This window comes from Aythya ferina (assembly GCF_964211825.1).
Source record: "Aythya ferina genome assembly, chromosome: W".
Taxonomy (NCBI): Eukaryota; Metazoa; Chordata; class Aves; order Anseriformes; family Anatidae; genus Aythya; species Aythya ferina.
In genome coordinates this window covers 13,964,217-13,976,819 of record NC_140313.1, presented here as the reverse complement: position 1 = coordinate 13,976,819, position 12,603 = coordinate 13,964,217, and the positions used below count along the sequence as shown (strand labels likewise).

General features: G+C 44.2%; 2 pseudogenes across 2 annotated transcripts in view; one reads left to right on the top strand and one right to left on the bottom strand.

Moving 5' to 3' along the window:
• Positions 1-12,603, bottom strand: part of LOC311426497 (mitogen-activated protein kinase kinase kinase 1-like) — a 286,004-nt pseudogene that overhangs the window by 82,616 nt on the left and 190,785 nt on the right. The gene's annotated exons all lie outside the window — the stretch shown is intronic.
• Positions 1-12,603, top strand: part of LOC311426261 (mitogen-activated protein kinase kinase kinase 1-like) — a 67,988-nt pseudogene that overhangs the window by 21,247 nt on the left and 34,138 nt on the right. Inside the window, exons 16-18 of the transcript XR_014698947.1 lie at positions 2,676-2,807; positions 3,821-3,963; positions 4,423-4,554. The product of XR_014698947.1 is annotated as a mitogen-activated protein kinase kinase kinase 1-like (transcript). The remainder of the gene's footprint in view (positions 1-2,675; positions 2,808-3,820; positions 3,964-4,422; positions 4,555-12,603) is intronic.

The following is a 12,603-nucleotide window of genomic DNA, read 5'->3' as shown; positions in this document are numbered from 1 at the left end:
ATAGGTAGTAAACAGGTGGGGTGGTTTTACCGTGCTGGGCAGCTAAACTCTACCACAACTTCTGTCTCACTCCCCCCCCCTCAATAGAAGAGGGGAAGAAGAAAGTATGATGGAAAGAAAAAAACAACTCACAGGTTAAGATAAGAATAATTTAATTAAAAGAAAAAAAAAAAAAAAGAAAAAAAAAAAAAAAAAAAGAAAAGGCCATGCTGAAGAAAAGGGGAAAGAAAAAAAATCATTCTATATTTCCCATCAACGAGCGTTGTTAGGCCATGTCCTGGGAAGCAGGGCCTCAATACGCATAGGGGATGATTGGAAGGACAGATATCTTCACAATGAGAGCCCCACCCTCCTTCCCCTTTCCCACCTTTTATTGCTGAATGTGACATCATATGGTATGGAATATCCCTTTGGTTGGTTTAGGTCAGCTGCCCTGGTGATGTCCCCTCCCCACTGGCTTTGGGGGGTTTGGAGAGAGTCTTGATGTTGTGCCAGCACTGCTCAGCAATAGCAAAAACATTGGTGTGATATCAGGGCTGTTCCAGCTACAAGTGCAGAGCACAACACTATATGGGTCGTTGCAGGGAAAGTTAACTCCATTCCAGCCACACCCAGTACAACAGGATGCTTCAGGAAAACCATGTTAAAATACTATCTGTTTAACTATCTGTTAAGTGGTACTTTAGTAGTAATTATTTTTCATTATTGTATATGGCAGTGCCAAGTAAGTTTATATCTTTTATTTTTTTAAGAAGGAGCTTTATTTTCTGAATGGGACTATATGTCATTGCATTCTGGTTAACAAGACTAGATTTGGTGTTTTCATAGAATCACAGAATGGCTTGGGTTGAAAGGGACCTTAAAGATCATCTAATTCCAACCCCCCTGCCATGAGCAAGGACACTTTCCTCTAGACCAGGTTGCTCAAAGCCCCATCCAGCCTGGCCTTAAACATTTCCAGGGATGGGGGATCCAAAACTTCTCTGGGCAACCTGTTCCAGTGCCTTACCACCCTCAGAGTAAAGAATTTCTTCCTAATATCTAATCTAAGTCTACCCTCTTTTAGCTTAAAGCCATTACTCCTTGTCCAATACTACACTTCCTGACAGACTCCCTCTCCAGCTTTCCTGTAGGCCCCCTTTAGGTACTGGAAGGCTGCAATGAGATCTCCCTGGAGCCTTCTCTTCTCCAGGCTGAACAACCCCAACTCTCTCAGCCTGTCTTTGTAGGAGAGATATTCCAGCCCTCTGATCACCTCTGTGGCCCTCCTCTGGACTCGTTCCATGTTCTTCTTGTGCTAGGGGCCCCAGATCCAAACACAGTACTCCAGGTGGGGTCTCATGAGAGCAGAGTAGAGAGGGGAGAATCACCTCCCTCAACCGTCTCGCTATGCTTCTTTTGATGCAGCCCAGGATATGGTTGACTTTCTGGGCTGCAAGCGCACAATGCCTGCTCATGTTGATCTTCTTATCAACCAAGACCCCCAGGTCCTTCTCATCAGGGCTGCTCTCAATCCATTCTCCTCCAAGCCTGTATTTGTGCTTGGGATTGCCTCAACCCAGCTGTAGGACCTTGAAGGTCTTGTTGAACTTCTAATGAGGTTTGCATGGGCCCAACTCTCAAGCCTGTCCAGGACCCTCTGGATGGCATTTCTTCCCTCCAGCATGTCAACCGCACCACACAGCTTGGTGTCATCGGCAAACTTGCTGAGGGTGCACTCAACCTCACTGTCCATGAGAGAGATGATCTCCACTAGAGAGATCATCTAGTTCCAACCCCCCCCCACCCCGCCACCCACTAGATCAGGTTGCCCAGGGCCCCATCTAACCTGTCCTTGAACACCTCCAGGGATGGGGCATCCACAGCTTCTCAGGGTAATCTGTTCCAATGTGTTACCTTCCTCAGTGAAGAATTTCCTCCTAACATCTAATCCAAATCTACCCTCTTTTAGTTTAAAACTGTTTCCCCTTATCCTATCATTATCTGCCCCTGTAAAATGTCACTCCCCAAATCACACTCTCCAAATTTCCATCAAAGGATGTTTTATACATCCTTATTTCCTTATGAAAGAAGGCATTGCACCTTAACTTATGTTCTTCGGCAGAAATCACTTAGCAATACCAGAGTGCTAACAAGCAAAGCCCAAATACGTGTTATTACAATCAATAGTGCAGAAAATATTTTCTTGAAACTAAGGGTGTTTTTTGTATTTTCTTTGTGTGTGTATTTTTTTAACTTATCTCATTTTTTCTTAATTTTTAAAGTTTATGTTTTATGAAATAATATTGCTTAGATAATGAAATGTCTTTGCATCATTCAAGTGCAGGTTATATTACAGTACTTCGAGAAGCACAGTGGAAATTCAAATCCTTGAGGTTCTATATGCCACTATTTAGTATACTAAAGTATTCATACTTTTTTTTTTTTTTTTTTAAGGAAGGATGAAATTATTAGGAAGAATAAAGACCTATGCCATTATAATGTGTACAGTTCCAGGCAGAAAGTAATTAAGTAATCAACTATATTACTTTTTACCTAGAGAATTTTTAACATATTTTTAAGAGGAGAAATCTAGGTATAAATTAGGAATACCGATACCAAGCTCCAAATTTAGGAGGCAGTGTCGCATTCTACTAATACAAATTGTGTTGATAAATTCCTTTGTTATCTTCTAGGGGGTTCAGTTGCTCATTTATCAAGTAATTATGGAGCCTTCAAAGAATCAGTTATTATTAATTACACAGAACAACTCTTATGTGGCCTTTCTTACCTACATGAGAATCAGATAATCCATAGACATGTTAAAGGTAAGAATTATTTAGAGTATCTTTTAAAAAGTAATATTTGGAAGGCAACATCTATTTTGGCTTGACACCTATTGCTTCTCTTGTATGCCATCTCAAGAGTAGTATCGCTATTGGGTTTATCTGATCATACTTAAGAACCTTTACTTTACAGAAATTAACCAGAACATTCATGGAGTGCTTGGGAACTGCTGTTGCCAGCACATCGAGTGCTGAGCCAATAGTTTAGAAAAATTGGTTTTCTGGATTTTTTCAAATAAAATATAAAGTTACCATATAGCTTTAAAGATTAGTTAGTTAAATTTATGTAAATATTTACTGCGAAGTGATAGTAAAATCTGTGAACGATCCAAAATAAAGAGGTCATCTGGTCTCTAATGTATAGGAATATTGTGATGGGTTTTCTTCCTTCATCCTAATTGAACATAAACACATTTGTGCTGTGTGACAAACAAAATTTGGACTTTACTGGGAAATCCCAGTCTTATTAAACTTCAGCCTTTAATGTCATTATAACTATCCACGAACTGGAGAGAGATCCAAATAAGTAGCAATGTAACAATGACAAACACTTGCCTTCTAATATTTTTTCTTTAAAATAGGAAAATTTTCAATTGCTATGTAATTATCTTCAAGACATCTCAAAGCTAAATAAGAACGAAATGTGTAAATTTCACAGGGAGATGCAGTCACTGAAAATCTTCAGGGTTTGAGTGCACCAATTTCTTTCATTATTCTAGCTTCAGCCATTGTTCCAGAATCCAGTGTTTGCCCTACTTTGAAAATTTGATTGCTTCTCTAAATCTCTCAGATGTCCTCAAGTTGTGTGCAGTATCACTCAGGCATAACAGAAAAAGTGACATTATTAGACTTGTCCTTAATTTTTAGATTTTCTTGATACTGAGGGTGGGAAGCATCAACCTATTTATAGTTTTGAAACAGAGGGAGGAAGATTGTTCATCCATTTGCCTTTAATAGAAAACCAACTAACAGTATTTTTATTATGCTGTTGACAGGTGCCAATTTGCTAATTGACAGCACAGGTCATAGATTAAGAATTGCTGATTTTGGAGCTGCAGCCAGGTTGGCATCAAAAGGAACTGGTGCTGGCGAGTTTCAGGGACAGTTGTTGGGAACTATTGCATTTATGGAACCAGAGGTAAGAAAACAGTTCTAGAAGTTACTTCAAAAAGTTTGTTTGAACTCTGTAAGCTAATTCATGCAGTCAAATAACAGAAAACTGATGTAAATGCTTCTAACATATTTTAAGTGTACTTGTTCTAAAGAATAGAAATTATTTCAACATGGCAGTAATTAAATTTCTTTCTTGTTGTCAAAGTTGTTATAAGTAGTTTGTTGCAAAATATAGCATGAGTACTGTTACAAAAGCCTAAATAACCATTTGGTCAAAAGCTTGCAAGATTATTTGATTTGTCCCTTGATCAGGCACTTTGTTTCTACAGCTGTATAAGTCTAATGGCATTTGCATCACTGATCACTCTGTTAACCTGAAATGTTAATCAGAATGCACTTGATTGATTTTTTTTCAGTATCTAAATTACTTAGTTAGGAGACTTTGAAGTGGATAATCTGAGCTTTAATTTGTCTATCTGTTCAGGTTCTGAGAGGTCAGCAATATGGTAGGAGTTGTGATGTGTGGAGCGTTGGCTGTGTTGTTATAGAAATGGCTTGTGCTAAGCCTCCCTGGAATGCAGAGAAACATTCCAATCATCTTGCTCTGGTATTTAAGGTGAGGTATTTGTTGCTACAAATGACACTGACCAATTTCATATACAGAAGTGTGAATTTTAGAAAAGTATGCAAGTAGAAGGGGTTGCTGGGGTTGTTCCAATGGCCCTTCTTTATAATAGAGCTGTTAGTAAAAAGGTAATACTGATATCAATATACTAATCATACTGACTTTGAAAAAAAAAAAAAAAAAGCTACCAGCAATAATATGCAGAAAAATCCCTGTTAGAAGACACATAATGTAACAGGCTAAAAAAAGTTAGGAAGTAGAGATCCAATCTTCTTCCTAGAGTCAAGAATTTGAAGTCTTTTTTACAATCCTGTAAAATATGGGAGCAAAAGAAAAGTGTTTCTAACATAAAACATTTATATGTGTATTCATATTTCATAGTGGGGAATGCTGTTTGGTGAAACGTGATTTTCCACGACCAGATTTCACTGAAAGATATTTACCATTATGCCATACTATATATGAGTATTGTCCCTCCCTTTTGTAGGTCATCAATTTCAGCATTCATTTTTCTCACTAAAATCAACTAAGTATATTTGTTTCTAAAAATCAAGTTGAACTGTAGGCATGAATGAAGAAAATACTGTCACAGGTGAAGAAAGTGATTAGCATCTTCGCTAGCGTGAGTGAATAAAGTGTTTCCACAAAACAGAACTAGCACAGCAATAAGCTCTTCAGAAGGGACAGGCAGCACAGAAGGGGTGGTGGTGTGGCTCTCTGTATTAGAGAATCTTTCGATGTTGTAGAACTTGAGGCTGGGAATGACAAGGCTGAGTCCCTGTGGGTTAGGATCGGCGGGAAGGCCAACAAGGCTAGCATCCTGGTCGGGGTCTGTTATAGACCGCCGAACCAGGATGAGGAGATGGATGAGGAGTTCTACAGGCAGCTGACAGAAATTGCGAAATCGTCGGCGCTTGTACTCGTGGGGGACTTCAACTTCCCTGACATATCCTGGAAACACAACACAGCCCAGAGAAAGCAATCTAGGAGGTTTCTGAAGAGCATGGAAGATAACTTCCTGATGCAGCTGGTTAGTGAGCCTACCAGGGGTGGTGTCCCGCTAGACCTTCTCTTCACAAACAGAGAAGGACTGGTGAGAGATGTGGTGGTCGGGAGCTGTCTTGGGCAGAGTGAGCACGAAATGGTGGAGTCCTCTATTCTTGGCGAGGCCAAGAAGGGGACCAGTAAAACTTCTACATTGGATTTCTGGAGGGCTGACTTTGAGCTGCTCAGGACACTGGTTGGCAGAGTCTCTTGGGAGGCGGTTCTGAAGGGCAGAGGAGTCCAGGAAGGCTGGGCACTCCTCAAGAAGGAAATCTTAATGGCGCAGGAGAGGTCTGTCCCCACGTGCCCAAAGACGAGCCGGAGTGGAAGAAGACCAGCCTGGCTCAACAGAGAGTTGCAGCTTGAGCTTAGGAGAAAAAAGAGGGTTTATAATCTTTGGAAAAAAGGGCGGGCCACTGAGGAGGAATATAAGGATGTTGCGAGGCTGTGCAGGGACAAAATAAGAAAGGCCAAAGCTCATCTGGAGCTCAATCTGGCTACTGTCGTTAAAGACAACAAGAAATCTTTTTACAAATACATCAACGCAAAACGGAGGACTAAGGAGAATCTCCATCCTTTACTGGATGCAGGGGGAAACTTAGTTACAAGACATGAAAAAAAGGGTGAGGTGCTAATGCCTTCTTTGCCTCAGTCTTTAGCGGCAATACCGGTTGTTCTCTGGATACCCAGTACCCTGAGCTGGTGGAAGGGGATGGGGAGCAGGATGTGGCCCTCACTATGCACGAAGAACTGGTTGGTGACCTGCTACGGCACTCGGATGTGCACAAGTCGATGGGGCCGGATGGGATCCACCCAAGGATACTGAGAGAACTGGCGGAGGAGCTGGCCAAGCTGCTTTCCATCATTTATCAGCAGTCCTGGCTACTGGGGGAGGTCCCAGTTGACTGGTGGCTACCAAACGTGATACCCATCTACAAGAAGGGCCGGAGGGCAGACCCGGGGAACTATAGGCCTGTCAGTTTGACCTCAGTACCAGGGAAGCTCATGGAGCAGATTCTCTTGAGTGTCATCATGCAGCACTTGCAGGGCAAGCAGGCGATCAGGCCCAGTCAGCATGGGTTTATGAAAGGCAGGTCCTGCTTGACGAACCTGATCTCCTTCTATGACAAAGTGACGTGCTGGGTGGACGAGGGAAAGGCTGTGGATGTGGTCTACCTTGACTTCAGCAAGGCTTTTGACACCATTCCGCACAGCATTCTCCTCAAGAAACTGGCTGCTCTTGGCTTGGACTGGCGTACACTTCATTGGGTTAGAAACTGGCTGGATAGCCGGGCCCAAAGAGTTGTGGTGAATGGAGTCAAATCCAGCTGGAGGCCAGTCACTAGTGGCATTCCCCAGGGCTCGCTGCTGGGGCCGGTCCTCTTTAATATCTTCATCGATGATCTGGATGAGGGCATTGAGTACACCATCAGTACGTTTGCAGATGACACCAAGTGAGTGTGTTGATCTTCTTGACGGTAGGAAGGCTCTGCAGGAGGATCTGGATAGGCTGCACCGATGGGCTGAGGTCAACTGCATGAAGTTTAACAAGGCCAAGTGCCGGGTCCTGCACCTGGGGCGCAACAACCCCAAGCAGAGCTACAGGCTGGGAGATGAGTGGGTGGAAAGCTGCCTGGCGGAGAAGGACCTGGAAGTATTGGTGGATAGTCGGCTGAATATGAGCCAGCAGTGTGCTCAGGTGGCCAAGAAGGCCAACAACATCCTGGCTTGTATAAGAAGCAGCGTTGCCAGCAGTTCTAGGGAACTGATTGTCCCCCTGTACTCAGCTCTAGTGAGGCCTCACCTCGAGTACTGTGTTCAGTTTTGGGCCCCTCGCTACAAGAAGGACATCGAGGTGCTCGAGCGAGCCCAGAGAAGGGCAACGAAGCTGGTGAGGGGTCTGGAAAACAAGCCTTAGGAGGAGCGGCTGAGGGAGATGGGCTTGTTCAGCCTGGAGAAGAGGAGGCTCAGGGGCGACTTTATCGCTCTCTACAGGTGCCTTAAAGGAGGCTGTAGCGAGGTGGGGGTTGGTCTGTTCTCCCACGTGCCTAGTGACAGGACGAGGGGGAATGGGCTAAAGTTGCACCAGGGGAGTTTTAGGTTGGATGTTAGGAAGAACTTCTTTACCGAAAGGGTTGTTAGGCATTGGAACAAGCTGCCCAGGGAAGTGGTGGAGTCACCATCCCTGGAGGTCTTTAAAAGACATTTAGATGTAGAGCTTAGTGATATGGTTTAGTGGAGGACTGGTTAGTGTTAGGTCAGAGGTTGGACTCGATGATCTTGAGGTCTCTTCCAACCTAGGAATTCTGTGTGTGATTCTGTGTGATTCTGTGAGATATTCAAATAAGAGATCTAATTGTCTTAATGATTCAGTGGTCTGTGTGAATCTGGTGGTGTAATCCTAGTGTTCCATCTGAGAAAGACTGCCCTTCAGGGTGGTAGCAGAAATGCAGTAAAGACAATGCAAGAAAGCATACCCAGTTTAACATATATTGTAGCATCGTTCTGTTAAATCTATCTATGTGCTTGCTTATGCTATTGTCATGGTTTAACCCGACCGGCAGCTAAACACCACACAGCTGTTCGCTCACCCTCCCCCCTCCCTCTCTGGGACGGGGGAGAGAAATGGAAAGTGAAGCCCGTGAGTTGAGATAAAGACAGTTTAATAAGACAGGAAAAGAATAATAATAATAATAATAATAATAATAATAATAATAATAATAATAGTGATAATAGTGATAATAGTACTACTACTAATAATGTGTACAAACAAGTGATGCACAATGCAATTGCTCACCACCCGCTGACCGATGCCCAGCCTAACCCCGAGCAGTCCAGCCCCCCCCTCCCGGAGCTGGAGCGGCTGCAGGAACTGGAGTTGGAGCAGTTGCAGGAGCTGGGACTGGAGTAGCGGCAGGAGCTGGAACCTGAGCAGTTGTAGGAGCTGGAACTGGAGCAGATGCAGGAGCTGGAACTGGAGCGGCTGCAGGAGCTGGAACTGGAGCGGCTGCAGGAGCTGGGACTGGAGCGGCTGCAGAGTCCACCGTAGGGGTCACAGTGGCCCTTGGATCTGTCACAGGGCTTGGAGTGGCCGCAGGGTCTGTCACTAAGTTGATAGCAGTATCAATGGCAGCTCGATAGGCATGAGCCAGGCCCCAGCATGTTACAATGATTTGTGTCACTTTGGAACTGCCAGAATCATGACACCTTTTTTTCAAGCATTCTGCCAGTTTTTGAGGATTTTGCAGTTGTTCAGGGGTGAATTTCCAAAACACCGGGGGTGCCAACTGCTCTAGATGCCTGCCCATATCCTCCCATACTCCCTGCCACCCACAACTATACTGCCTCCGGGCAGATCTCCGGATGAGCTTCCTAAGTAGTTGTTTAACTTTAAGCAGAATCTGAAGTGCATTCAGGAGGCAGAACAACAAGACCATGCTGGTCTGAGTATCCCAAGGATATTCAATATCTTGGAGAGCTATTGTAACAAGCTCGCAGGATAAGAGGGTGGTGAAGGAGGAAGGGAGAGTGATCCAGGAGGATACAGGGGTGGTGAAGGAGAAAGGGAGAGTAATCAAGTAAGAAAAAATATCTTCCCCTTTCCCCTCCACAGATTGACTCCCTAATGGAAAAAAACAATAGGTATAATTGCTAATAGTTTCCAAGATACAGTTTCCAAAGTACAGAGTCGACGATGTTACTGAGTACAAATACCAAGTTAGAGTCATGACCAGATATCTCATCGTCTCATAAGCCATTGCTACAACACTCAGTACCATAATGATCTGAAACCAGGGCCCGGAGAGGATAAACAACATGACAGAGAGCAAATACGGAAAATAATGCACTATAATACTCAATTTGGAAAACAGGCGCAGCAGAGTTGAGATTAAAGCAATCAGCATTATGACAAGTGACTATTAAGCAGGTCTAATACTTACACCAATTTTACTTTAACACACTCTGGTCAGATCTGCCATTATCTCAACCTTTCGAGCCCCACGTTGGGCGCCAAAAAGACTGTCGTGGTTTAACCCGGCCGGCAGCTAAACACCACACAGCTGTTCGCTCACCCTCCCCCCTCCCTCTCTGGGACGGGGGAGAGAAATGGAAAGTGAAGCCCGTGAGTTGAGATAAAGACAGTTTAATAAGACAGGAAAATAATAATAACAAAAATAATAATAACAATAATAATAATAATAATAATACAATGGTGATAATAGGAAAGTAATAATAATATGTACAAACAAGTGATGCACAATGCAATTGCTCACCACCTGCTGACCGATGCCCAGCCTAACCCCGAGCAGTCCGGCCCCCTCCCCCCGGCTAGCCACCCCTATATATTGTTCAGCATGACGTCAGATGGTATGGAATACCCCTTTGGCTAGTTTGGGTCACCTGTCCTGGGTCTGTCCCCTCCCAGCTCTTACTGCACCCCCAGCCTGCCTGTTGGCAGGACAGAGCAAAAAGGCTGAAATGTCCTTGGCTTGGTATAAGCACTGCTCTGCAACAATTAAAACATCGGGGTGTTATCAGCACTCTTCTCATCCTAAGCCAAAACACAGCATTCCACCAGCTACTAGGAAGAAAATTAATTCTGTTCTAACTGAAACCAGGACAGCATTCTACCAGCTACTAGGAAGAAACACCCTCATCATCAATCTTTAAACAGCAATTACTAAAGTTAAATTTTCCACAGACTTCTCCTTCTTGTGCTAGTAAATAATCCAAAGCTAAGCTATTTTGATACAAAGCAGTTCTCATCTTGGTATTTTGCTTTGCAATTAATCCAAGTGCATCTCCGGCTTTATTTATAACTATTTCTATTACAGCTAGTAACCTAATTATTCTATTAAGTATATATATTGGGGTCCTATAGCCCCAGGATCTGTCTTCTGCCCACATAGCTGGATCATAATAGGCAAACGCCTTCAATCAAGGGGTTGGGCCTGCTTTCAGGATCGATTGAGGCTTGTGTTACCGTTCAGCCTATCAGGGTGATCCAGCTCCTGGAAAACGAATCACAATTTTATATAGGTTTAAAAAAAAAGAGGTTCTTATGTTATTTTCTCAGGACAACCTGACCTTAGTGTGGGAGAAGTCCGGTCAAGGCCCTCTCACTCGGCAGTCAATACCCATAGGGGTTGCCTCCCTCGGTAGACCATACATACCGCAGTGGAGGGTCCTGCCCCGGTCTTGCCTTCTCCCTTTCCTCCCTTCAGGCTTGTCCCCTTTATTTGGCATCCTTAATTCATGCAGACCCTCGTTGACAGAATATTAGTTCTTCCTTAGCTTGCATTTCAGTTCCCCAGGAGCGGACTCAAACCTCCAAGTTGAACATATAAAACCAAAAGCACCTAAACCAACCAAAGGGATATTCCATACCATATGATGTCACACTCAGCAATAAAAGGTGGAAAGAGGAAGAAGAGGGGAGGGGTGAGCTCTCATGGTGAAAACGTCTGTCCTCCCGAACACCGGCTATGTGCGTTGAGGCCCTGCTTCAAGGACGTGGTCAAGCATCGCTCATTTGTGGGAAGTAGAGAGTAATTTCTTTCCTCTGCACTTCCACATAGCCTATACTTGTTTTGTTTTGTTTTTCCCTTTCCCCCTCCCTTTTCCCCTTTCCCTTTTTTCCCTTTAAGCCAATTGTTTAATTAATAATAATCTTTCCTTAATATTTTTTTACCTTTTAGTTAAATTATCTTTATCTCAACCCGTGAGTTGTTCTTTCCATTCCTTCTTCCCTTCCTCTTCTACAGAGGGGGAGTGAGAGAGCGGTTGTGGTGTTCAGCTGCCTAGCACAGTAAAACCACCACAAGCATGCTGCTCCAACTTCCAGCAAGCAGTCCTTCAGACAAAGAAATTAAGGTTCTGACCAGGGGCCCTGCCTCCAGCCGGGGGGAGGAAAGGGACAATCGAGTTTATTGGACTGTGTGGATTCAATGGCCTGGCACGTCAGACGCACAGAAGTATAAGGCTTTAGTAGACACCGGTGCACAATGTACTGTAATGCCATCGAGCTATAAAGGGCCAGAGCCCATCTGTATTTGTGGAGTGACAGGGGGATCTCAGCAGTTGACTGTATTGGAGGCTGAAGTGAGTCTGACTGGGAATGAGTGGCAAAAGCACCGTATTGTGACTGGCCCGGATGCTCCATGTATCCTTGGCATAGACTATCTTAGAAGAGGATATTTCAAGGACCCAAAAGAGTTCTGGTGGGCTTTTGGCATAGCTGCCTTAGAGACAGAGGGCATTAAACAATTGCCTACCTTCCCCGGTCTCTCAGAGGACCCTTCTGTTGTGGGGTTGCTGAGGGTCAAAGAACAGCAAGTGCCAATCGCTACCACAACTGTGCACCGGCAGCAATATCGCACCAACCGAGACTCATTCACCTTTTAATAGTCCCCTATGGCCAGTGCAAAAGTCTAATGGTGAGTGGAGACTAACAGTGGACTATCGTGGCCTGAACGAAGTCACACCACCGAGTGCTGCAGTGCCGGACATGCTAGAACTCCAGTACAAACCAGAATCAAAGGCAGCCAAGTGGGATGCCACAACTGATATCGCTAATGCATTTTTCTCCATCCCTCTAGCAGCAGAGTGCAGGCCACAGTTTGCTTTCACTTGGAGGGGCGTCCAATACACCTGGAATCGGCTGCCCCAGGGGTGGAAACACAGCCCTACCATTTGCCATGGACTGATCCAGTCTGCGCTGGAGCAGGGGGAAGCTCCTGAACACCTGCAGTACATCGATGACATTATTGTGTGGGGTGATACAGCAGAGGAAGTTTTCGAGAAAGGGAAGAAAATAGTCCAAATCCTTCTGAAAGCCGGTTTTGCCATAAAGCAAAATAAAGTCAAAGGACCTGCACGAGAGATCCAGTTTTTAGGAATAAAATGGCAAGATGGACGTCGTCAGATCCCAATGGATGTGATCAACAAAATAACAGCTATGTCTCCACCAACTAACAAAAAAGAAACACAGACTTT